Source organism: Haematobia irritans, chromosome 3 (genome assembly GCF_050003625.1).
Source record: "Haematobia irritans isolate KBUSLIRL chromosome 3, ASM5000362v1, whole genome shotgun sequence".
Classification (NCBI taxonomy): Eukaryota; Metazoa; Arthropoda; class Insecta; order Diptera; family Muscidae; genus Haematobia; species Haematobia irritans.
In genome coordinates, this window is record NC_134399.1 from 182682045 (window position 1) to 182708482 (window position 26438).

Genomic DNA, 26438 nt, shown 5'->3' on the forward strand with positions numbered 1-26438 from the left:
AAAAATTGAAAATCACTGGGAATAATTCGCCTCACGCAATAAGTCAATGTTCTCTGAAAAAATATATATAAAAAACATAATAAATAATTTACATATAATGGACAATATACCTAGAAAGAATAATAATAAATTTATTGCAAACACTAGTCTACAAGTCAACATTTTTTTTATATATAAATTGCTTGCATCCAATTATTCAATTAAATCAAGAATCCAGTTGTGTGCACCAGCAATTGCACCTTGCCGGTATGACTCAGTTTAACTTACTTGAGTCCTTTGCAATGGGAGACAGAAGAAAAAACAAAATATGATTGTAGTACTATTCTTAAGAAATGTTTAGAAGCAAATAAACCTTTTGCAAGGATAACGTCAAGGAACTCTACTCCTTGGCAGCTAGACTGCACCAAATAACTGCTAACAGTTTACATGGCTGTGAGCAGTATGGCCTTTGTTTGGATGGCCTGTTATTGAGGTTGCCATGTGTGTTACTGACGTCTTTTTTTTTCTTGGTGTTCAGTTTCTATTGTTGTCGTCATTTAGCAACGACTGTTTATTTATATGCAGGTGTGTATTAGAGTAGGTCGAGCTTGGATTATATTCTAAACAATGTGATATAAGTTTCCATATATATAAAGGATCTAGAAAACAACTCTTTATGAAAGATATAGCGCTACTAGAGTAACCCTAACTAGAGTAGCCCTAACCTCCAAAACACTTGTGCACACATTTTACAGCTGTCATTAATTTACTCATTAATTTAATTTATTGTAAAAAACATGATAAAAAAGAATTTACCATGTAGATAAATAATGGCTTTTGAAGGAAAAACTCGGCTGGATAACGAGTTTTCGGATAGTGCCTCAGGAATGAAGATCGTGAACGCAGTGGATGTCCAAAAAAAAGAGTTGGTTACGGACGAAAACAATAAAAAATCCAACAAAAAAATATGCAAAGTGGGGATACAAAAGTCACAAAATCAAATTTTCATCTAATCGACTTTTTGTCTGTAGTCGATTTTTGCCATGTTCACATTCGATTTTTTCGATCTTCACAATCGACTAATCGGCTTTTGATTTCAAGTCAAATTGACTAATCGATTTATGGTATTGGTAAAAGTATTCGACTTTTGATAGTGATCAAAATAGTCTAATCGACTTTTAACAAAAATTTAAATCTGAATTGTATGGTGAACGTGCACCCTCAAAAAAATCGCTTGTGTAAGATATACTCTCAAACATATTCTGCTATAAGCATGTATATTTTCCCGATTGTTTGTATTGTTCAAACATAATATATTTAAGGTTAGACAGAAAAAACTCTTAGTGAAATTTTGTTTGTGTGTATATATTTTTAAGGCGCCAATTAGTTACTTCCATTCCATTTTTACTTGCAGCACACTCTCTCGGTCTCTCTTTCTAAATACATATATGTTTATAGGAAATTTGTAAATAAAAATTCGTAAATCGGAACGTCGACAGTTGAATTTTATATAATCGCCAAAGTTGATGTTTTCAAAATTTTATACAACTGAAAAATCAACTTTCCTAATTTGGAAAATGTCGACTTTTGCAAAACTCGAAAATTTTATTTTGAGAAATTGGAAAATTGATTTTCTTAACAGTTCAAAGATCGAAGAGTTACATTCTAAATCACGCGGGAGCGAACTCACTCTGGATCAAAATCAATGACGAAGTGGGAACGATATCAATTTTTTTGATTTTTTTTTATTTGATTTCAAAATGAACTTTCGAGTTTTGCCAAATTCGCGTTTTCGACGCTTTGATTGTTTTTCCCATTTTCAATTTTTGCGGTATTTGGAATGTTTACTTTTGACGTCCCCACTTTTCTACGTTTTTTTTTTATAATATGTCGTTAAATCAATCGAAACTCAAAATTTATTTACTCTCACTTGTCAAAAATTCGATTTTCGTCTTTTGTATCCCTAAACTGGAGCGATGTTTGAAGATAAACGAGGAAAATAAACACGAGTTGATATGTGACTCTGAAGTCGCATCGAGAGTCGATAGTTGAAAATCCGTTTCCGCGTTTGTATCCTTATCAGAGATGGTCTGTATCAAACTTTTTTAGGTTTGCGACTGTCGCAAAGTTGTAAACGTCGTAAACGTCACATACGTGTCGTAAATGTAGGAAAAGTAACAAAAGTCGCAAACTCAAAATACTTCAGTCGCGTCAGCTAGGCAGCAAATTCGATGATATCCAAGACGATGGTATGTGCGAAGAGAAGGTTTTAGTCCCCACATTTTCCCTATTGCCTTTTGCACGAGTACAGGGTAACTGTGGATTTTCTCGTCCTTTCTTAGCTTTAAGTTCAGTCTCCTGTCCAATATAACCCCAAGGTATTTGGCACACTCACCAACGGGAATTTCGATAGGCTTGACGGTGGAAAAACTTTCACAAATTTCTGCAGAAACTCACAGCAAATGCTGTCATGCTAAATTAAAAAATGTTCAGGATTTCTTCTATTCAAAATTAGGTTTTCTACAGTAGGTTTACGACTTTTGCGACATACGTATTATACCGTCGCAAATGTATGTCGCAAAAGTCACAGTTTGTGACAGGCCAACACTGATCCTTATTTTGAATGGAGCTAACTAAGACCAATAAACTCGAGGCAGAGGATGAAGCATGGCTGGATTTCAAACGACGAAAACGAAAGCGATGAATAGGCGTTATCGGTCTTTGGTGCAATCTCAATTTCGGCTGAATATCAAAAAGTTTTTCAGCATTGGTTTAGCCCTTCTACACTTAAAAAAAGTGAACCCTCTATTTCACTAAATCCAATTTAATTTTATTTTAGTTCATGGAATTATTATGTTTGGAGAAAGTTTCCTTTACCCTAATAAATTTTTGCGTGCGTTAGTTAAATAAACTAAAAAACGAGAAAAATCTGTACACAAGTGAAACATAAAGATTTACTAAATTCGTACTTTTCACAAAATAGTTCATTATTTCTTTAAATTTGGAAATATTACTATAAATCCATCATGAACTTCGTGTGACACTAAAGACATTCTTGCAATTTTGAAATCCAATTTTCCCTCTCGAACTACGAAATTTTCTTTAAAAAGTGAAAAAATTTAATTATTTCTAAAGGTGGAATTACATACAATGCGGTCAAGCGTGCGTACGTTGTATTCGAATGCGTTGACGAATACGATTCTTCCATTGAGTTACACAGAATGCGTCGGAACACCAATGAATTTGCTGATCACATTCCTTGTCCCTGTGCTTTTTATTATGATTTTGTATTCCACGCACTTTTTAAAGTATAGAATATTATGTTAAAATACATATCAATCAATAATTCCTCGTCAATATTTTAGATTGACTTTCGGTTCTTGATTTGTTTACATGTTGCTTAATGTTGTCAACGCACCCGACGCATTGAGAAGTTAAAAGTTCGTCAACTTTATGCGTCATATGCATACGTTACTTTTGTCGTGTGACTCAAACAACAGTAGTTCCCACATTTTAACTTTTTTTTGACAATAATATATAACGTACGCACGCATGGTATGTAATTCCACCTTAATAAATTTTCTTGAATATGTCGAAAAATATTTACTTATTTGTGTGATGTCAGCGCGATGTCAGTGTTTGTAATACAGTTCATGATGGACGCATTTTTGGTAAAATTTACAAATTTAAAGAAATAATTAACTATTTTGTGAGAAGTATGAATTTAGTAAATCTTTTTGCCTAATTTGTGTATAATTTTTCCCGTTTTTTAGTTCATTTAACTAATGTACGCAAAAAATTATTAGAGTAAAGAAAACTTTCTCCAAACATAATAATTCCATCAACTAAAGTAAAGTTAAATGGGCTTTAGTGCATTATTCAGAAAATTTAATATTGTGCACAAACGGTAAACAACTATCGTCCATTAATTCTTTATATATATGAATGGTTATGATTCAATTTAGGTTATGTTAAATTTATTGTAGCGTTAAATATCGTTTATATGATGATATGATAATTATGAATATGTTTAAAGTTTGTAGTGCGACTGCGAAGAATAATAAATGATGGATCAGATAAAAAAAGTTTGCACTCACCCTTGGAGACTAATTGTTCAAGTTCGACAGACTATAATTCTGATATAATATATTTAACAAAAAATTTTCTATTATAAACCCTTCGGGAAATGAATCAGCCACATGACCGGTACCGGTACAATTTAACTTTACTTTAGTTGATGGAATTATTACGTTTGGAGAAAGTTTTCTTTACTCTAATAATTTTTTGCGTACATAAGTTAAATGAACTAAAAAACGGGAAAGAATTATACACACGCAAGAAAATAATTCTTTCCTCCCAAACGAAATTTTAGACAAACAAAGTTCGTTTCTCATTTGCTTTTTGCTTTAAGGAAGTTTATTTGGAAGAAAAATATATACTTCTTGTGATAAATGTTATTCTTTTTCAGGATGTAAAAATAATTTCATAAAGACTAACTCAAAAAAAAAAAAAACAAGTACATACGGCCGCAAGTTCGGCCAGGCCGAATCTTATGTACCCACCACCATGGATTGCGTAGAAACTTCTACGAAAGACTGTGATTTAGTCCATACATGGTATATATTAGACAATAAAGTTATGTATAGTTAAGTCTACAAATAATTACGAATCGATATGGACTTTTTGTACGTAGAGAGCAAGAATTGAAATATGGGTGTCGCTTATATGGGGGCTATATACAATTATGAACTTGATATGGACCAATTTTTGTGTGATTGGGGATCGATTTATCTGAGGGCCATATATAACTATAGACCGATATGGACCTAGTTAGGCATGGTTGTTAACGACCATATACTAGCACAATGTACCAAATTTCAACTCACTCGGATGAAATTTGCTCCTCCAAGAGGTTCCAAACCAAATCTCGGGATCGGTTTATATGGGGCTATGTACGATTATGGACTGATATGGACCACTTTTGGCATGGTTGTTAAATATCATATACTACCACCACGTACCAAATTTCAAGCAGATCGGATGAATTTTGCTTCTCCAAAAGGCACCGGAGGTCAAATCTGGGGATCGGTTTATATGGGAGCTATATATAATTATGGACTGATAGGAACCAATTCCTGCATGGTTGTTGGATACCATATACTAACATCACGTACCAAATTTCAACCGAATGGCAAGAATTTTGCTCTTCCAAGGGGCTCTGGAGGTCAAATCTGGGGATCGGTTTATATGGGGCCTATATATAATTATGGACCGATATGGACCAATTTTTGCATGGGAGTTTGAGGCCATATATTAACACCACATACCAAATTTCAACTGAATCAGATGAATTTTGGTCTTCCAATAGGTTCCGGAAGTCAAATCTGGTCATCGGTTTATATGGGGGTTATATATAATTATGAACCGATGTGGACCAATTTTTGCATGGTTGTTATAGACCATATACTAACATCACGTACAAAATTTCAGCCGGATCGGATGAAATTTGCTTCCCTTAGCGGCCTCGCAAGCCAAATCGGGGGATCGGTTTATATGGGGGCTATATATAATTATGGACCGATGTCGACCAATTTTTGCATGGTTGTTAGAGACCATATACTAACACCATGTACCAAATTTCAGCCGGATCGGATGAAATTTCCTTCTCTTAGAGGCCTCGCAAGCCAAATCGGGGGATCGGTTTATATGGGGGCTATATATAATTATGGACCGATGTGGACCAATTTTTGCATGGTTGTTAGAGACCATACACTGACACCATGTACCAAATTTCAGCCGGATCGGATGAAATTTGCTTCTCTTAGGGGCCTCGCAAGCCAAATCGGGGGATCGGTTTATATGGGGGCTATATATAATTATGGACCGATGTGGACCAATTTTTGCATGGTTGTTAGAGACCATATATTTACACCATGTACCAAATTTCAGCCGGATCGGATGAAATTTGCTTCTCTTAGAGGCCTCGCAAGCCAAATTTTGGGGTCCGTTTATATGGGGGCTATACGTAAAAGTGGACCGATATGGCCCATTTGCAATACCATCCGTAGTCATATACAAGTAGTCAATAACAACTACTTGTGCCAAGTTTCAATAACAACTACTTGTGCCAAGTTTCAAGTCGATAGCTTGTTTCGTTCGGAAGTTAGCGTGATTTCAACAGACGGACGGACGGACGGACGGACGGACATGCTCAGATCGACTCAGAATTTCACCACGACCCAGAATATATATACTTTATGGGGTCTTAGAGCAATATTTCGATGTGTTACAAACGGAATGACAAAGTTAATATACCCCCATCCTATGGTGGTGGGTATAAAAACAATCTTTTCTGGCTAATTGCATTTTCCATCACATCTTTCTCACTTCCACGAGGTTTTTTAGTTCTTAGCACCTTTTTCTGTAATACAAAAAATGTACACCCAGAGAAATAATTGGTTGGAATTCAAGTACGACAACAAATAGATAGTGGAGACCTACAATTTTTAGTTGTTTGGAATAAATGTTAGTTACTTCCCTTGTTTAATGGTTTCTATAACCAATATAATAGCTGTGTGACTAAAAGTTCGTACACCCGACTAAATATTGGTCGTTATTTATATATTGAGTAAGCAACCATTTCAATTTATTCCATATTGTTGTGATAACTAATTTGTTTTGCCAATGTGTCACCAAACCCAACAGAAAGTCTGTCTGGCCAATAAGTTGGTTGTGTTAACAGATTTGATAGTTATAAAGGGAACTTGTTGCTATGGACTACATATATGACAACAAATAATCTTTTGTTTCATTAATTACATAAAATTTTAAAAATCAAGTTAAATCTTTTTTTCAAGGTAAGTAAGATAAACATCAAATTGCAACTCACTCTTCACCATTTCTCTTAATTTCCATAACATATGTAGAGATATCTTAGCAAATGTGACCATTACCGAGGTTGGGAAAGGTAAATATAAGGTTTGTCTGTCTCATCATCGGTCTCAAAATCTCACCATTCCCCTGCTGTCGATATATAAGAAAAATTTCATGAGTCTGATTGAATACCAAGTCACACTGAAAATTGATCACGTGATTGTGAGTGGTCGAACTAACAAAGTTAATGTATGGGCGTGAGAATTGGCGGAAGTTGGGAAAATCTATGTTATTCATTTGCTATGGGACGCTTCCAATGATGATAATATGGTACTACAACAACAACTGGAAATATTTGCTTGTGCCTTTGAAGATTTTGCAAATCTCCACCTTAGCTATTTCATGGGGTTATCTTTTACCCTTCATAAAAGGCTTTTTAAAAGATCCATTTTGATCAATAACTACACGCTCACAAAAAATCGCTTCTGTAACATATACTCCCAAACATATTTTGCTTCAAGCATATACATTTTTGGGTATTGCCCAAACATTTATATGTTTGATCTCTTCCAATATATAATATGTTTGAAAGCATATTGGTCTAAACAATATATGTTTGGGTAGTCTAAGTTCCAAACATTTTGTATTTTTGCATCCAAATTCAATAATGTTGTCTTCCAAAAAACAATATGTTATTATGTGAACATATAATATATTTGGAGCATTTTGCACCCAAAAATATTATATGCTTAAAAAAAAATCTCCCAAACAATATTGTGCTCAAAATTTTATTTATTTATTTATATATTTACAATCATAATGAATTATGAAAATAAACAGGTAATATAGGTGCTAACAACATAGGTTTTCGACCTGAATGCTCAAAATTTTGTTTCTGCCCAATTGTATATTCCCCCACATCTTTCTCACATCCACGAGATTTTTTAGTTCTTAGCACCTTTTTCTGTAATACAAACATTGTAGAAGAAATTATTCAATTGTATGATTTTTTTTTATTTTAATTTTACCTTTTGCCGGACGGGGATTCGAACAGCGGACCACACAGTTTGTAAGGATCAAAGAAGTAGCTGATCAATTGCCCAAGGAAAAATAAAATGTTAATTTTTTAATAACAAGCAACAACCACCAACTTAATTCAATATCGCTCCCTGTTAAATAGCGCTCTAAGCTCTAAATACATATATGTTTATAGGCTATTTCTAAATTAATATATGTTTGCATCCAAGCATATTATATTTACAAACATTTTATGTCCCAAACATAATATGTTCTAACATATTAACATATATGTCCCAAACATGTTATGCTAGTTTATGAACATTATATGCTTGCACTCAAAAATATTGTGTTTAAAAATTTGTGTTCCAAACATATAATGTTTATAGCCAAACATATGAAAAACACTCTTTTTCAACCGTGTACAATATACATTAATATATAATAAAATAAAAACTAAAATGAATTCAACGGATTTTTTCTTTAAATTCGCAAGCATTGGTTATCGGGTAAATAGTTAGTTGTTTTAACAAACGAATGCAATTTTATTGGTTGTGATTGCCAATTAGACTATTAATGTGCCTAAAATGTAGTTCTTTAAACTATTTTATATACTGTTGTGTCAGACAAAATTGGTTGCTTCAACAAATTTTGTCGGTTATATTCTGATAGTATAATTTTTTATAAATTTTAATGGATTCTAACGCTTGACGGAAACGTTTGACCTCAAATATTTTCAAAAATTCACAATTTTTTCAGATTGGATTTAGCATTTTTTTCGACAAAATTTAAATGATTTGTACCATTTTATGAATTCTTACTCTGTTTTTAACCTATTTTAAACAAAAAAAGTTAAAATTACATTTTTTTTTTATTATTATTATTAACAAAAATTCATATAGTTTACAATATAATATATGCCTCAGCGCCCAAAGGCATTGGAGAGGCTAGTTGGCAATGTTACACTTAGTATTATTTTATTTCAATTTCTATAAGAAATAATAGTACACGCAAAAAAATAATTCTTTCCTCCCAAACGAAATTTTAGACAAACAAAGTTCGTTTCTCATTTGCTTTTCGCTGTAAGGAAGTGTATTTGGAAGAAAAGTATATACTTTTTGTGATAAACGTTTATTCTTTTCCAGGATGTAAAAACAATTTCATAAAGACTAACTCAAAAAAAAACTTGTTTTTTCTTGCTAATTGCATTTTCCCTCACATCTTTCTCACATCCTCGAGGTTTTTTAGTTCTTAACACCTTTTCCTGTAATACCAACAATGTACAAGAAATTATACGATTTTATAAATTTTTAAAATTTTTTTTTACCTTTCGCCTGGACGGAGAATCGAACCGCGGACCATGCAACACACTAACCACTGAGCTACACTGAAAAAAAAGCATACTCGGTTCCAAAGATTTTGTTTTTATTTTAAAAAATTTGGTATTGATTCCGAGCCAAAGAAGCGGAGAATACAAATAAGTATACTTTTAAGACACAATTCTCTTTTAAATTTAGGTTTTGTGTACTTGCTTCTAGGAAGCAAATTTTAATTTTTCGCTTTCTCAGCTTTTTTCTTCATATGCTATCAAAGTCCTTTAAAAACGAATTAATTAGGACTCGACTTCCAGTAGAAATTATGCTATGTTTGAAGTAAAAAACTTCTTTAAAATAAAGTTTTGAAAAACATGTCCTATATTTGAACGATTTTTTGCTTTGTAGTCATGATGCAAAAAGACAACAAATTTAAATACAATTTCATTAAATTTAAAGAATTTTTCTGAATTATTAAAGTCAAGTTGACCTTAGCCTATAAATTTTTTCTTTCATGTTAAGATACCCATTTTTAAGTCAAATCACTTAATTATAAGGACAATACGACTTCATTGAAAAGTTTATCGACTTTTGGACAAGGAAAATAACTTTATTTTAGAGAAATGCATCTTCTATGCTAAGCAAAATTTGTATTCGTATTTTAAAGACATGAAATCTTTGACCTCACGACAATATTTTTTTCAGTGTATGTACCTGTTATGGTCATCAATAGATAATTATCCATATAAGTTATATTTATATAGCATAGCTTGCGGCGCCCACGAACCGAATAAACAAAGTTTATTTCACAGAAACAAACAATTAGTTTGGCACCGTGGAGCAGTGGTTGTTACGTCCGACTTGCATGCCAAGGGTCCTTGGTTCGATCCCTGCTTCGACCAAAGTTTTTTTTTTTAAATATATTCCAGATATGTTCGGAAGATTCCGAAAAAATATTCAACATTACATTGTAGTATATTAGATTTTGAACTGTAAAATGTGTCTTATTAAAGACCTAAAGTAGTTGTTGATTATTTCTAGTATTAACATCGGCCCGACTCCGCAAAAGTACGATAGTATGATGTCCGATATTATTAACGCATTTGATGAAATATATGTAAGTAATTGAAACTTATATGTTCCGTGTATAGGCAATATATTTGGAAATATGTCTGTATACAGATCATATGTCGAAAAATGTATTGGAAGATTTGCAATTGTCTTTAAAGCTTTATTCTGCATTCTTTGCAAATATCGTAGTTCTGCGGTTTTCTTATAACCATAGATTATGGCTAAGTAGTTCAAAATACTTTGAATTAGCGTTTGGTAGATAAGTAATTTAGTCTCACGACTGAATTTAAATTTGAACTTAAATAGTATTCCTATTACCGGTGCTATTTTTGATTTCAAGTGGCGTATATGTTGATCCCATGACATATTAGATTGTAGATGAAGTCCCAAATATGGGTAATTTTAACTTTTTCAATGAAAAATCTAAGTTATAAAAAACTGAATTAAAAGAACTTCCTGGGTTGTTAAAATAAAGAACATCATTGGGAGTGCATCTTCTGGAAGTGCTTCTAAAGTTGTGCCTTTGGATGAACTTCCAAATTTTTTTGCTGGGATAGTTTGCGGCGCCCACAAGCCGATTAAGCAAACTTTATTTAACAGAAACATACATTTAGTTGCATGCCAAGGGTCGTGGTTTCGATTAGAGGTGTGCACGTGACACGAAATTGTCGTGAATTACGAAAAATGTCGTGACTCACGCGTGAGACAGGTTGAGGGCAAAGGCGTGAGTGTGCGTGAGCGTGATTAACAAACAAAAAGTCGTGCGTGAGCGTGAGTCACGAATTTCAGAAAAATACGCTCACGAAAAAATAAAACGCCTACGCGATGAACTCATTTACAATTTTAGTGACAACTGGGAAATTAACAGTTTAACAACGCTCTCGATTTTAATCATGCTCATGTTTTCAAACACGCCACTAAGGTAAATTAGACATAAAATTATTCGTCAGACACGACATTTTTCGTGAGTCACGACATTTCGTGCGTGAGTGTGCGTGAGTACACATTTTCTTTTCGTGAGTGTGCGTGAGTCGTACCAAACAATATCGTGCGTGAGTGTGCGTAAGATTTTTCGGTCGTGAGTGTGCGCGAGCGTGAGTAAAATATTACTCACGTGCACACCTCTAGTTTACTATGAACTGTAAAATGTGTCTTATTAAAAACTTAAAGTCAGAAAAGAACAGTGCTTGATATAAACGAAATGGACTGTGTTGTTGGTTCAAAAAATTTTTGGTTCATTGGCATTGCATCTTCTGGAAGTGCTTTTAAAGTTGTGCCTTTGGAAGAACTTCCAAAATTTTTTGCTGGGTAAATAAACAAACATCGAAACACCAAGCGGTAAAAATTCAAATTGGAGGCCTGACATTTCATTTACTTCTTCATCTTCTTCTTCATGTCCGAGATCAATATGATATAGTTTTTGAGGACCTGATAGTCCTGGTACAACGATTTTAGTATAGCTTTTCCTTAAATTTTTAGAATTGAATCGGGACCATCTAATACACAGTTTACAACTTTGTAAAACATTTTTGCTGTTCGAAACTTGCCGGGTTTTCGCGTTGCTAAACACAACGTCAGTATTGAAATGACGTTGATAAGGCAGTAAAGTTTAGATAGACGGTAATTGTATGCGGCTGTGTGAGTGTGGAGTGAACTGCACCACAATGGAATTCATACACATATCGATCAAGCAAAGTCATTTACGTGTTTACCTATGGTTTACAAGCAGCGGGTGCAGTATACATTCATATAATCCAAAATGAGGAAGGATAACCTAAATGCATTATGTGAAGATTAGTTATTGGTGTGGATCCTAAGCTCAGTTCTGAATTTAGATGTAGTTTGCTTTGGATCCGATTTAGATGTACTTCTAACATATAAAGTTATCGGTCGATTTGTCTTTATATAAGCACAAAGCCCACAGTGTTCAGATCTACAACATAATGTTCATGTTGCTGAGAGGACATCAAAAACACAGACATTTTTTGCAATTAAAATCTTAACTGAGTTTTTAAAAATATTCAATTAAAAATTTAATTGATTAAACAAATTTTTTAATTGCAACAAAAATCAATCACAAAAATTTATAATATCAATTAATTTTTTAATTGGATTAAATAATTTTTTAAGTGATTTTCAATTAAATTTTTAATTGATACTACCATTTATGTGAATTGAAGACACTTCAATTAATACATTAATTAGATCAATTAAAAGGTTGGCTGATAAGTCCCCGGTCTAACAAACAAAAATACATTTTTTGTCACAATTCGTTTTTATTATTCAACATAGTTCCCTTCAAGAGCGATACAACGATTATAACGACCTTCCAATTTTGGTAGTACTCCTTCGGTTTTGCCTCAAAATAGGCCTCAGTTTCGGAGATCACCCCTTCATTGCAGCCAAATTTTTTTCCCTGCGAGCATCCTTTTGAGGTCTGAGAACAAGAAAAAGTCGCTGGGGGCCAGATCTGGAGAATACGGTGGGTGGGGAACAACACTTTTTTCTTCTTCATATGGGGCCGTTTTGCCTCGATTTCGACCTTCAGATGCTCCAATAACGCCATATAATAGTCACTGTTGATGGTTCTCAACATAATCGATAAAAATTATTCCATGCGCATCCCAAAAACAGAGGCCATTACTTTGCCAGCGGATGTTTGAGTCTTTCCACGCTTCGGAGACGGTTCACCGGTCGCTGTCCACTCAGCCGACTGTCGCTTGGACTCAAGAGTGTAGTGATGGAGCCATGTTTCATCCACTGTAACATATCGACGGAAAAACTCGGGTGTATTACGAGTTAACAGCTGCAAACACCGCTCAGAATCCAACACGTTGTTGTTTTTGGTCAAATGAGAGCTCGCGCGGCACCCATTTTGCACAGAGCTTCCGCATATCCAAATATTGATGAATGATATGACCAACACGTTCCTTTGATATCTTTAAGGCCTCTGCTATCTCGATCAACTTCATTTTACGGTCATTCAAAATCATTTTGTGTTTTTTTATGTTTTCATCGGTAACCACCTCTATCGGGCGTCCACTGCGTTCACCGTCCTCCGCGCTCATTTCACCACGCTTGAATTTTGCATACCAATCAATGTTGATTTCCCTGGGGCAGAGTCCGGAATCTCATTATCAAGCCAAGTTTTTGCTTCCACCGTATTTTTTCCCTTCAGAAAACAGTATTTTATCAAAACACGAAATTCCTTTTTTCCATTTTTTCCACAATAACAAAAGTTGCTTCACAAAAGACGCTCTATATTGCAAACTAATTGACTTACAGACGTCAAAATTTGACACGAATCATTTGAAGGTTGGTACTATATAAAAACAAGAATATACAGCAGTAAGTTCGGCTGGGCCGAACCTTAAATACCCACCGCCATGAACCAAATATTAGGGTTTCCTTTGAAATTTCAGGAGGGCTTGAGGACTTGGGACACTTCCCGAAGATCAATTTAAAGATTTCACCTATGAGGACTATATCAGATTCTGGATTTATAAGAACCATTTTTGTTTGAGTTTTAGAGGAATCATTAACATCTCTTGTAAGTGTGCAAGAAAATTATAAAATAACGTCTTGATTTGAAATCTTAAATCTGTAGAAGTAAAATCTGGAAATTTTACATTGAGTTTCAAGCAATTTTCATGATCAGTGCGCCTTCTATACCCTCAAGAAGTGAAGTCGGTCTATATGGAGGCATTACCAAATGGACCGATAAAAACTTAATCCGATACACGTTTTTCAGGCAAATCGGATAAAAACTACGGTTTCTAGAAACCCAAGGAGTTAAATCGGGAGATCTTTCTTATGGGGGCTATACTAAAATATGGACCGATACTCACCGTTTTCGGCACACTTCTTTATGGCCCGAAAATACCTCAAAATTTCCAATTTCAGGCAAATTGGATAAAAACTTCAGATTCTAGAAGCCCAAGAAGTAAAATCGGGATATCGGTCTATATGGGGGTTATACCAAAACATGGACCGATACTCACTATTTTTGGCACACGTATTTGTGGTCCTACAATACCTCTACATTTCCAATTTCAGACAAATTGGATAATAACTACGGTTTCTATAAGCCCAAGACCCCAAATCGGGAGGTCGTTTTATATGGGGACCATACCAAAACATGGACCGATACTCACAATTTTTGGCACACGTATTTCTGGTCCTACAATACTTCTAGATTTCCAATTTCAGGTAAATTGAATAAAAACTGCGGTTTCTATAAGCCCAAGAAGTAAAATCGGGAGATCGGTCTATATGGGGGCTATATCAAAATACGGACCGATACTCACAATTTTTGGCAGACGTATTTGTGGTCCTACAATACCTCTAGATTTCCAATTTCAAGTAAATTGAATAAAAACTGCAATTTCTATAAGCCCAAGAAATAAAATCGGGAGATCGGTCTATATGGGGGCTATACCAAAACATGGACCGATACTCACCATTTTTGGCACACCTCTTTATGGTCATAAAATACCTCTAGATTTCAAATTTCAGGCAAATTGGATAAAAACTACGACTTCTATAAGCCCAAGACCCCAAATCGGGAGGTCGGTTTATATGGGGACTATATCAAAACCTGGACCGATGTAGCCCATCTTCGAACTTGACCTGCCTGCAGACAAAAGACGAGTTTGTGCAAAATTTCAGCACGATTGCTTCATTATTGAAGACTGTAGCGTGATTACAACAGACAGACAGACGGGCATCGTTATATCGTCTTAGAATTTCTCCCTGATCAAGAATATATGTACTTTATATAGTCGGAAAACGATATTTAGATGTGTTACAAACGGAATGACAAACTTATTATACCCCCGTCACCATTCTATGGTGGTGGGTATAATAATATGCATTTAATACTAGCGACGCCATCTATGTGTCAGACCGGGGACTTATCTGCCAACCTGTTAATTTCGTGAATGAGTCAGAAAATGTTTTTTTTTTTTTTGTGGGGTTCATCGCACTAAACCTACTAGTACCAGATTTAGGGAACAATAAAGGAGACAAGGCATACAAGCTGTGGATTGTGTAACAAATTATAATTTGATCGAGCTCCAAATTTTCACTTCATGTCCGCTTTCCAAGGTTTGTTCCTTGTTTACCTTAGAGTTTTTCTCTTTCTCATTTTCCAAAAACATTTTTATTCAAATTTTTAATAGAAATCCTCTTATAGGGCATCTTCCCCACCCATATATATTTTCTGTGTACATATATGAAAATGGATAAATAGATTATTATATGGTAGGAAATTTGTATAGGAATATGCAAATTTATAAAATGGACTCAAATGCAATTTAGGTAACTAGGAATATACCTATCAATTAAATCATTGCTTCATTTTATGCCAACTTTGTTTTTAAGTTTTCAAACAAAATTCAATCAAAACTTCCGTTTTAGCTTAAATGAGAACGGACGCCTAAAAATAGGCATTACAAAATATGAAATGCACAGTGGTATAAACCAAAGAAATATGATGTGTCCAAATGTCTTCTTCAAAAAAAAAAAAAAAAAAACTAAGGGCATGGTCAAACTAGGCAAATGTTTGCCCAAAATGGGTGTCAAACATTTTTCCACGAACAGTTTCGAAATATGTGGACAATATTTTTGAAAAATACTCTTATCGTGATGTGATATATCCAATATGAGCACAAAAGGTTTGCTGGTTTGCCTGTGACGACGATTTTTTTATTTCTGGCACTATTGTTATAATTGTTACATATACACTTAGAGTCTTTTTGATGGATGTGTGCATGGCTTTTCCTACAATTCAATAAATACCTCCGATTTATTGTAAGTGCCCAGCAAAAAACCAAGTATATACGGCCGTAAGTTCGGCTAGGCCGAAGCTTATGTACCCTCCACCATGGATTGCGTAGAAACTTCTCTAAACACTGCCATCTACAATCGAATTACTTGGGTTGCAGTAACGCTTGCCGATGGCAAGGTATCTTAAAACCTCCTAACACCGTCTTCTAAATTTTAAGTAAGTCCATACGTGGTATATATTAAATTAAAAAAGACCGATTAAATACGTATATAATTCAGTTTGACAAAATTTTCTATAGAAATAAAATTTTGACAAAAATTTTTATATAAATAAAATTTTTATAAAATTTTTTATAGAAATAAAATTTTTACAAAATTTTTTATAGAAATAAAATTTTGACAAAATTTACTGTAGAAATAAAATTTTGACAAAATTTTCTATAAACATGAAATTTTAACAAAATTTTCTATAGAAATAAAATTTTAACAAAAATTTCTATAGAAATTAAAATTTTAACAAAATTTCCTATAGAAATAAACATTTGACAAAATTTTCTATAGAAATAAAATTTTGGTAGATTATTTTTGGCTCGAGTGGCAACCATGATTATGAACCGATATGGACAAATTTTTGTGTTATTGGGGATCGGCTATATATAACAATGGACTGAATATTTAGTCTAAGTGAGTCTGAAACTTAATCGGGCTGACACTTCAACCTAATCTAACCTAACTAAGACCGATATGGACCAATTTTGGTATGGGTGTTAGTGGCCATATACTAACACCACGTTCCAAATTTGAACCGGATCGGATGAATTTTCATCCTCCATTTCATAAATCCATAAATTCAGGCAGTTCAATAAACCCAACAGTAAACCGCACTTGAACCTTCCGAAAAAAGGTTTTTCATGATAGCCGGCTTATGCCGAAATAAATTCGTACAACTATATCTCTTTTCCTTTGCCACCGTCAAATCATCGATTTGAGTGAATATTAAAATGAGTATTCGGAGAGAATACTCATTCGGAACCAAGAGAAAAGAAATTTAAAATAAGAACATGAGTTTTGTTTATCATTTTCGCATTATGGGCACAATTTTTTTTGTTTCATCAAAACAAATCGGAACGTAGGGCCAAAGATTATAGATTTGAGGAAGATGGGAGATTGGCTTGCGTCATACCAAATGTTGCATTTACCAGATTAGTTTAATACAGGTTTGTAATCTTTTAGTTCTTTTTCGTTTTTATTTTTTAAATGGAAAATGTAATTTTCATAACAATGTTAAGTTTTAGGCAACAACAAAAAAATTACATTTTCCCCTTTATGGAAATTTATTTCATGCTCTTCATTTCTTTTTATTTGCATTTTAATGCTATGTCAATACTTGTCGTATACGCGTTTGGTTCGAGTATTAAACTAATGTGGTGAATGGTTTGATGTGGTCAGTAGCCAATCTCCCATCTTCCTCTTCTATAATCTTTGCGTAGGGCGAGTAAGTCAAAATATTCAAACGAAGGAAGTTAAAAAAAAACCAGTAAGGAAAGTCTAAAGTCGGGCGGGGCCGACTATATTATACCCTGCACCACTTTGTAGATCTAAATTTTCGATACCATATCACATCAGTCAAATGTGTTTGGGGCTATATATAAAGGTTTGTCCCAAATACATACATTTAAATATCACTCGATCTGGACAGAATTTGATAGACTCTACAAAATCTATAGACTTAAAATTTAAGTCGGCTAATGCACTAGGGTGGAACACAATGTTAGTAAAAAAATATGGGAAACATTTAAATCTGAAGCAATTTTAAGGAAACTTTGCAAAAGCTTATTTATGATTTATCGCTCGATATATATGTATTAGAGGTTTAGGAAAATTAGAGTCATTTTTACAACTTTGCGACTAAGCAGTGGCGATTTTACAAGGAAATTGTTGGTATTTTGACCATTTTTGTCGAAATCAGAAAAACATATATATGGGAGCTAAATCTAAATCTGAACCGATTTCAACCAAATTTGGCACGCATAGCAACAATGCTAATTCTACTCCCTGTGCAAAATTTCAACTAAATCTGAGTTAAAAATTGGCCTCTGTGGTCATATGAGTGTAAATCGGGCGAAAGCTATATATGGGAGATATATCTAAATCTGAACCGATTTCAACCAAATTTGGCACGCATAGCTACAATGCTAATTCTACTCCCTGTGCAAAATTTCAACTAAATCGGAGCAAAAAATGGCCTCTGTGGTCATATGAGTGTAAATCGGGTGAAAGCTATATATGGGAGATATATCCAAATCTGAACCGATTTCAACCAAATTTGGCACGCATAGTTTCAATGCTAATTCTACTCCCTGTGCAAAATTTCAACTAAATCGGAGTTAAAAATTGGCCTCTGTGGTCATATGAGTGTAAATCGGGCGAAAGCTATATATGGGAGATATATCCAAATCTGAACCGATTTAAACCAAATTTGACACGCATAGTTACAATGCTAATTCTACTCCCTGTGCAAAATTTCAACCAAATCGGAGTTAAAAATTGGCCTCTTTGGGCAAATGAGTGTAAATCGGGCGAAAGCTATATATGAGAGCTATATCTAAATCTGAACCGATTTGGCTGGTATGTTCCATTTTTTTCGAGACCCATAAAATATTCGGATGTACGGAATTTGAGGAAGATCGGTTGATATACATGCCAATTATGACCAGATCGGCGAAAAATATATATGGCAGCTATATCTAAATCTGAACCGATTTTTTCCAGAATCAATAGGGATCGTCTTTGAGCCGAAACAGGACCCTATACCAAATTTTAGGACAATCGGACTAAAACTGCGAGCTGTGCTTTGCACACTAAAAAATAAATCAACAGACAGACAGACAGACGGACAGACAGACAGACAGACGGACAGACAGACGGACAGACAGACGGACAGACGGACAGACAGACAGACGGACATCGCTAAATCGACTCAGAATTTAATTCTAAGCCGATCCGTATACTAAAAGGTTGGTCTATGATTACTCCTTCTTGGCGTTACATACAAATGCACAAACTTATTATACCCTGTACCACAGTAGTGGTGAAGGGTATAAAAAACAGTGGAAAATATAAAAATTATAAAGGGATCTTCATAAAACTAACGAAATGGCACTATACACTGAAAAAAAGCATGCCCGGTTCCAAAGGTTGTGTCTCTACTTTAACAATTTTGGTATTGATTCCGAGCCAAAGAAGCAGAGAAGTCTCAAGTAAAAAATGTCTTTAAAATAAAGTATTGAAAAACATCTTATTTTTGAACGATTTTTTGATGCACAAATGCAACAAATTTCAGACAATTTCATTAATTTTAAAGAATTTTTCAGATTTATTAAAGTCAAGTTGACCTTAGTCCAAAAATTTTTTCTTTCATGTTATGATACCCATTTTCAAGTCAAATCACTTAATTATAAGGACAACACGACTTCATTGATAAGTTTATCGACTTTTGAACAAGGAAAAAACTTTATATTAGAGAAATGCGTCTTCTAAGCTAAGCAAAATTTGTATTATTATTTTAAGGACATGAAATCTTTGGTCTCAAGACAATATTTTTTTCTGTGTACCCTTTTTGAATTGTGACACAGTAAAATTAAAACAGTGGGAAACAGTGAAAAATTAAACAGTAAGATCTATAAAAACAAAGTTTAGTTCCTATTTATTAATAAATAGTCCAAGAGGAGTTGACGGAAACTTTCGAAAATAAAAGCTGGCATAGAGTTCGAGTTTTGCCGCTAAAATTATTTCTCATTTTGGCGGCAAAACTCGAATCGGTAAAACCAGAATAACATTATAACTCTTTTTGGCAAATTGTATTATAACTTAACCAACCAATTTTAAATAATAGCGAGACTAAATTTTCTCCCACCACCAATGAGTCCAGTCTGATTCTATTCCCAATCAAAGGCAGTGCCTACACAGAAAAAAATATCACCAAAATATTTCCAATTAAAAAGTTGATTGAAGTTAGTTTTTTTTTTAAACTAGGGAAACTAATTCAATTAAAAAATGTTATACCTCATTCACATTACACTTCCAAAATCCACTTTTACTAGATTTCAACTGTCATTTGCCTTATAAAAAGTAGATTTCAAATCTCGAAAATGTAGATTTCGAGCATAATGTGTATAGCCTATTATGGATTTTTTCTTCAATTTTTAACTAAATATATATTTCAAACAATCAAATTTTTAACCAAAGCAAAAACACAAAATCAGTAAATAAATTAACTGAAAAAAATTGCGTTTTTAACGAGAAACTCATTAGAGTTTTATAATCAACATCAATTGAAATTTGCTAATAAAATCAATTAATTTTTTTGTATTTGTATTTATTGAGTTTGGTTCCTGCACAACAAGACTCAAGGTCCTATAATTTACAGTACAGACATTTGATTGTATGCGAACAGATTTATATCATAACAAAATTTAATAAAATTAATTTAACTAAAACGAAATGTAAAATTATCGTTTAGATAGATAAATGAGTGACACATGAGGTAAAAAAGAAATGATTGTTTGCTACGAAAATAAAAAGCATAAATAAATAAATAAATATCAAAATTGAAAGTTCACTTAAACAGGGTCAATTAATAAACGTTTCTAGAGATTATATGAATCTTATTGCCAATTAAAATACAAAATATAATTATGATAAGTACAATGAAAATAAGTGAATGGATAGTGTAGTTTACTTATTATTGTGGAACATGTCAATATTAAAGAAAATATATAAAAAGTTTGCTTTTGAATTGTGCTCTGCTTGTAATTGTCTTTATATTTAGTGGTAACATGTTCCAGAGACGAATCGCATGGATGAAGAATTGCCACTCCGATACAACATATCTGTGGCGTAGTCGGATTAAATTACCAGTTCTACCTGATGCACTAAAGCGTAATCTATTAAATAGATGACCAGGTTCCTTGTCTATAATAATCCTATGTAGAAATACTAAGACACGAATTTTCATGTAGTTCTCAAAATGGACCCCCAATATTCTGGTTGAAAACGGAGTCAGATGGGCATACCTGTTGAGACCGAAAACGTATCTTATAATTGCATTAAAGGAGACATTCAATTTCCGTTTGCTCCTAGCATCACAACTAGAAAAGATTTCGTACCCATACGTCAATACCGGAATTAAGTAGGTCTTCGCCAAGAGCAGTTTGATTCTCAGTGGTAGATATCTCTGTGTCTTCCAAAGAGTTCTAAGAGTGGCAAATATCCTACCACAGATCATGGTTATATGGTCTGACCACGTTAAAGAATCATTAAACATGATGCCAAGATTCCTATACTTTCTGACAATCTCAATAGGTTCATCATTTATATGAACGAGGGGAGTTAGTGACAGGGGATTAACACGCTTTTGGATTACCAGACACTTGGATTTCGTCGCATTGAGGGACAAGCCGTTTCTCTGCGCCCATAAATTTACCCCTCGCAGAGTGATAAGAGAGAAGCTCACCACTGTGGTATCACAATGGACTGAATAGTCTAAGTGAGCCTGATACATCGGGCTGCCACATAACCTAACCTAACCTAACCTACCCCTCGCAAATCCTCATTAAATCTCTCTACACATCTATCAAACTCCTCTGGGATACTGCTTAGGTAGATTTGAAGATCATCCGCATACATCCGAGATTTGGAATGAGTTAAGACATCCGGTAAGTCATTCGCATAGACAGAAAATAGTAATGGTCCTAAGATAGAACCTTGTGGAACACTTTGTAAAACTGGCAGTGCCACAGATCTATTCCGACCAACCTGAACATATTGCGATCTGCCACTGAGATATGATGCTATTAGGCTTGAAGAGAACACCGAGAAGTACATAAATACTGAGATACGTGTGATGTGATTTGTCTATGCAGTAGGTGTTCGAACACTTTCGATAAAAATGGCAGAATAGCAATTGGTCTATACTCGGAGTTCTTCTTCGGTATGGGTATTATCCTGGCGATTTTCCAGCGATCAGGAAAGATACTCCTAGTAATAAATTGATTAAATACGTATGTCAAGTAAGGTATCAGTTCAGGCAGAAGAATCCTAATAAATCTCGGATCAATGTTGTCTGCGCCGACTGCATTGGACTTCACAGACAGGAAGCTTCTGATGACATCAAAACGACTTACACATTCAAAATTGAAAGATGATTCGATCGGAGTATTCGGTGTATCATAATATGATTGATCCGCAGAAGAAATTGGGAAGGTGGAAAACGTTTCGTTCAGGGAATCAAGATCGATAGATGGATCAACAGTTCCACCAAACTTGCCAATACCAACATCCTTTAGAGTCTTTCATGTCTTTCCCGAACCTAGAGCATTCCCAAACATTCTTTCGAAGCTCCTACGTTTCTCCCGAGAGATCTCCCTATTCACAGCCCTACGAGCAGCAGCACGAAACTCGTCGTGGGCTTCTGTAGTCTTGAGGATTTTCCACTGGGCGAACCTCAAATCCCTTTGATCGATCAGTTCCCTGATACGAGAAGTGAACCAGCCATTACCTTTCCTCCTTACTGTCCTGGTAATCATCGGTACGGTCATGTCAAAGAGCGATGTTACATTATCCTCCAAAAATGCTAACTGATCATCGGGGGAATCGATGCGGTATATAGATGACCAATCTATAAGAAAAAATTTTTGCCTCAGAGCTGAGTAGTCAATGTTCCTAAAATCCCTGTAAGAATAAGTGTCAGTTCCAAATGGAACACATATTCTATAGGTCAAAAAGATCAAATCATGCTTCGAGAAGCAAGGTACCGATAGTTGATCATAGTTGATCATAGTGGAGAATATTGTCTTCTGTAGACACTACGAAGAGATCCAGTAAAGTGTTAGCAAATTGCGTGAAATGTGTCGGAGTGTCAGTATTTATCACGTATAGACCAAGAGCTCTCATATCTCCTACTAATTGTTGGTTCGCAAGAAGATTGCTGTTAAAGTCACCTGCTATCACAATTTCATCGAATTGTGTTGAAAAGATTTCCACTTGCCTCATGAAAGGGTCCATATCGATATTACTTCTGGGTCGGTATACACTCCCAATAAGAACTGTCCGATCGAGAGAGCAAAACTCCAAGAAAATGTACTCTATTGATTCGATGCCGTCGGAAGTAAACCTGGGCTTGCAGTTTAAACCCTTCTTCACGTAAATAGCTACTCCTCCTGCAAACCCTTTGCGATCTACTCTAAAAATTTCATAACCCTTCACCGACACCATCATATCGGTAATTGAGTCATCGAACCAAATTGAGTCATCAAACCAATCAAGTATTTTTTTAATGTCCAATTAACATTGTGATTGATACTATCATTTTCGTGATTGAAACTGAAAAAGGCATGTAAAACAAAAATGCAATTCAACATAATGCCAACGTTACTTCGCAACTTCAAGGTGAGTCTTCCAACAAACCCATACCGCTCTTGGTTTTAAGAAAACTAGGTGTGAACATTTCTAATTTTAAAAGATCAATACGGTACCCACCTTTTGATTGCAAACATATTCTTATATATTTGATAAAAAGATGGGATTGAATGGTCAATTTCACGAAATAAAATTGGTCACTAAAAGAAATGTATAAAAAATATATTATTTTAGTCCGTTTAATGTAAACAGGCTTCAATGGAAAACGGTATTCACATTTCATAATTTGTTACCTTCAATAAACGTAGATTGTTTTCCATTTTTACAATACCACAAAACACAAACACAGGTAATTTCAAATGCGTTCTCTCAAATATTTTTTCACACCTTTACCACGTGGCCATTTGTTTTTGCACGCTTTATTTATTTCAACCCTTGGCTATGATTTGTTGTTGCTTTCAAAATATTTATGCACACATTTTGAATGCAGCAGACAAAATGTCGCCAATCATGTTTTTCAATTTACGCAAAAAACAAAAACCCAACCGTTCGTTACGAGTTACTTCCACAGACTGATCTCTCCATCATACATTGTTGAATAAATACCCGTTCTCTTGTTCTCTTTTCGCTCTTTCCATTGCTCAAAATTATTCAATTTCAGTCATAAAGGTGATTGGATCAATCACATGTGTAATTGGAAACGGAAAATTTTTCAATCATGTTTGTAATTGAAAATTATTTCCGAATTGATTAACAAATTGATTGAATCAATTAATATTTTAATTGGAAACGTAACAAATGTCAATAATTTTTGTTAATTGGTTTTTATTCGGATTTGATTAAATAATTAATTGAATCAATAAACATATTAATTGAATCCGTTTCCAAATTCAATTAAGTGTTTAGTTGAAAAAAATTTGGTGATAATTTTTTGTGTGTGGTAAACATTATTCAAACTAGAATAGCTTGTAGAGATTTCATAGCCAAAAATACCACTTAAAAACAAATGTAAAAAATTAATTGAACAATAAATTAATGCTACAGCGAGGGTCTAATTGTAATTACAGATTCAGTTAATAACTGAAAGAATGTTAAGGGTATATAAAACTGTGATACTCTTTATCTATTACTATAAAACTGTACTACATGAGCTATAACACTTAACCCCTAAAAGTAGACTATGAATTGTATATAAAAACAATTTTAACATTTAACCCTCTAATGCCCCATTTTTTTTGTCAGGTGATTACGACATAAATGCAAGAAAACGAAACAGGGAAACTCAATATGGTAAAATCCAGTATATACTGCAAAGTCTTTTGTAGGGTTTTGACTAAGTTTTTTTGTTTTACATATTTTTGCTGTCTTTAGGTGTATTTTACAAAAAAAAACTTCTCGTTTTATCGAAGACCGCCTGTGATCTTATTTATCTATTACTATAAAACTGTACTACATAAGCTATAACACTTAACCCCTAAAAAAAGTAAAAGTAGACTATGAATTGTATATAAAAACAATTTTAACATTTAACCCTCTAATGCCGCATATTTTTCTGTCAGGTGATTACGACATAAATGCAAGAAAACGAAACAAGGAAACTCAATATGGTAAAATCCAGTATATACTGCAAAGTCTTTTGTAGGGTTTTGACTAAGTTTTGTTTGTTTTACATATTTTTGCTGTCTTTAGGTGTATTGTACAAAAAAAACTTCTCGTTTTATCCAAGACCGCACGCTCGCAAAAAATCGCTTCTGTAACATATACTCCCAAACATATTTTGCTTCAAGCATATATATTTTTGGGTATTGCCCAAACATTTATATGTTTGATCTCTTCCAATATATAATATGTTTGAAAGCATATTGGTCTAAACAATATATGTTTGGGTAGTCTAAGTTCCAAACATTTTGTATTTTTGCATCCAAATTCAATAATGTTGTCTTCCAAAAAACAATATGTTATTATGTGAACATATAATATGTTTGGAAGCATTTTGCACCCAAAAATATTATATGCTTAAAAAAAATTCTCCCAAACAATATTGTGCTCAAAATTTTATTTATTTATTTATATATTTACAATCATAATGAATTATGAAAATAAACAGGTAATATAGGTGCTAACAACATAGGTTTTCGACCTGAATGCTCAAAATTTTGTTTCTGCCCAATTGTATATTCCCCCACATCTTTCTCACTTCCACGAAATTTTTTAGTTCTTAGCACCTTTTTCTGTAATACAAACATTGTAGAAGAAATTATTCAATTGTATGATTTTTTTATTTTAATTTTACCTTTTGCCGGACGGGGATTCGAACAGCGGACCACACAGTTTGTAAGGGTCAAAGAAGTAGCTGATCAATTGCCCAAGGAAAAATAAAATGTTAATTTTGTAATAACAAGCAACAACCACCAACTTAATTCAATATCGCTCCCTGTTAAATAGCGCTCCAAGCTACTAAACACATATATGTTTATAGGCTATTTCTAAATTAATATATGTTTGCATCCAAGCATATTATATTTACAAACATTTTATGTCCCAAACATAATATGTTCTAACATATTAACATATATGTCCCAAACATGTTATGCTAGTTTATGAACATTATATGCTTGCACTCAAAAATATTGTGTTTAAAAATTTGTGTTCCAGACATATAATGTTTATAGCCAAACATATGAAAAACAGTCTTTTTCATCCGTGCGCCTAAAGGCATTAGAGGGTTAAATATAAAACGCTTCATTGCTGCATTACCTTTTTTGCCAAGCATTTAAAACAAAACACTCCAAACAACACGTGTCTACATTATAAAATCCTTTTATTCCTCATGTCATCTAGTTTAAGCTACGTAAAAAAATTTGCCATACAAATCACAAACCTTCATTTAAAAATAGCTATACACTTTTATAGGGAAATTTAAAACTACTATAGTAAAGAAATGTGATTTATAGGAAATATTCTAAAATGGCAGGCATG

The 26438-nt window shown here is 33.8% G+C and overlaps 1 long non-coding RNA gene across 1 annotated transcript in view; it reads right to left on the reverse strand.

Annotated features, from left to right (window-relative positions):
* Positions 1-2: 2 nt before the first annotated feature.
* The window catches only part of LOC142229586 (uncharacterized), a 436426-nt gene continuing 409990 nt past the window's right edge, over positions 3-26438 (reverse strand). Inside the window, exon 6 of the long non-coding RNA XR_012720435.1 lies at positions 3-53. This is a non-coding gene — a long non-coding RNA (uncharacterized LOC142229586). The remainder of the gene's footprint in view (positions 54-26438) is intronic.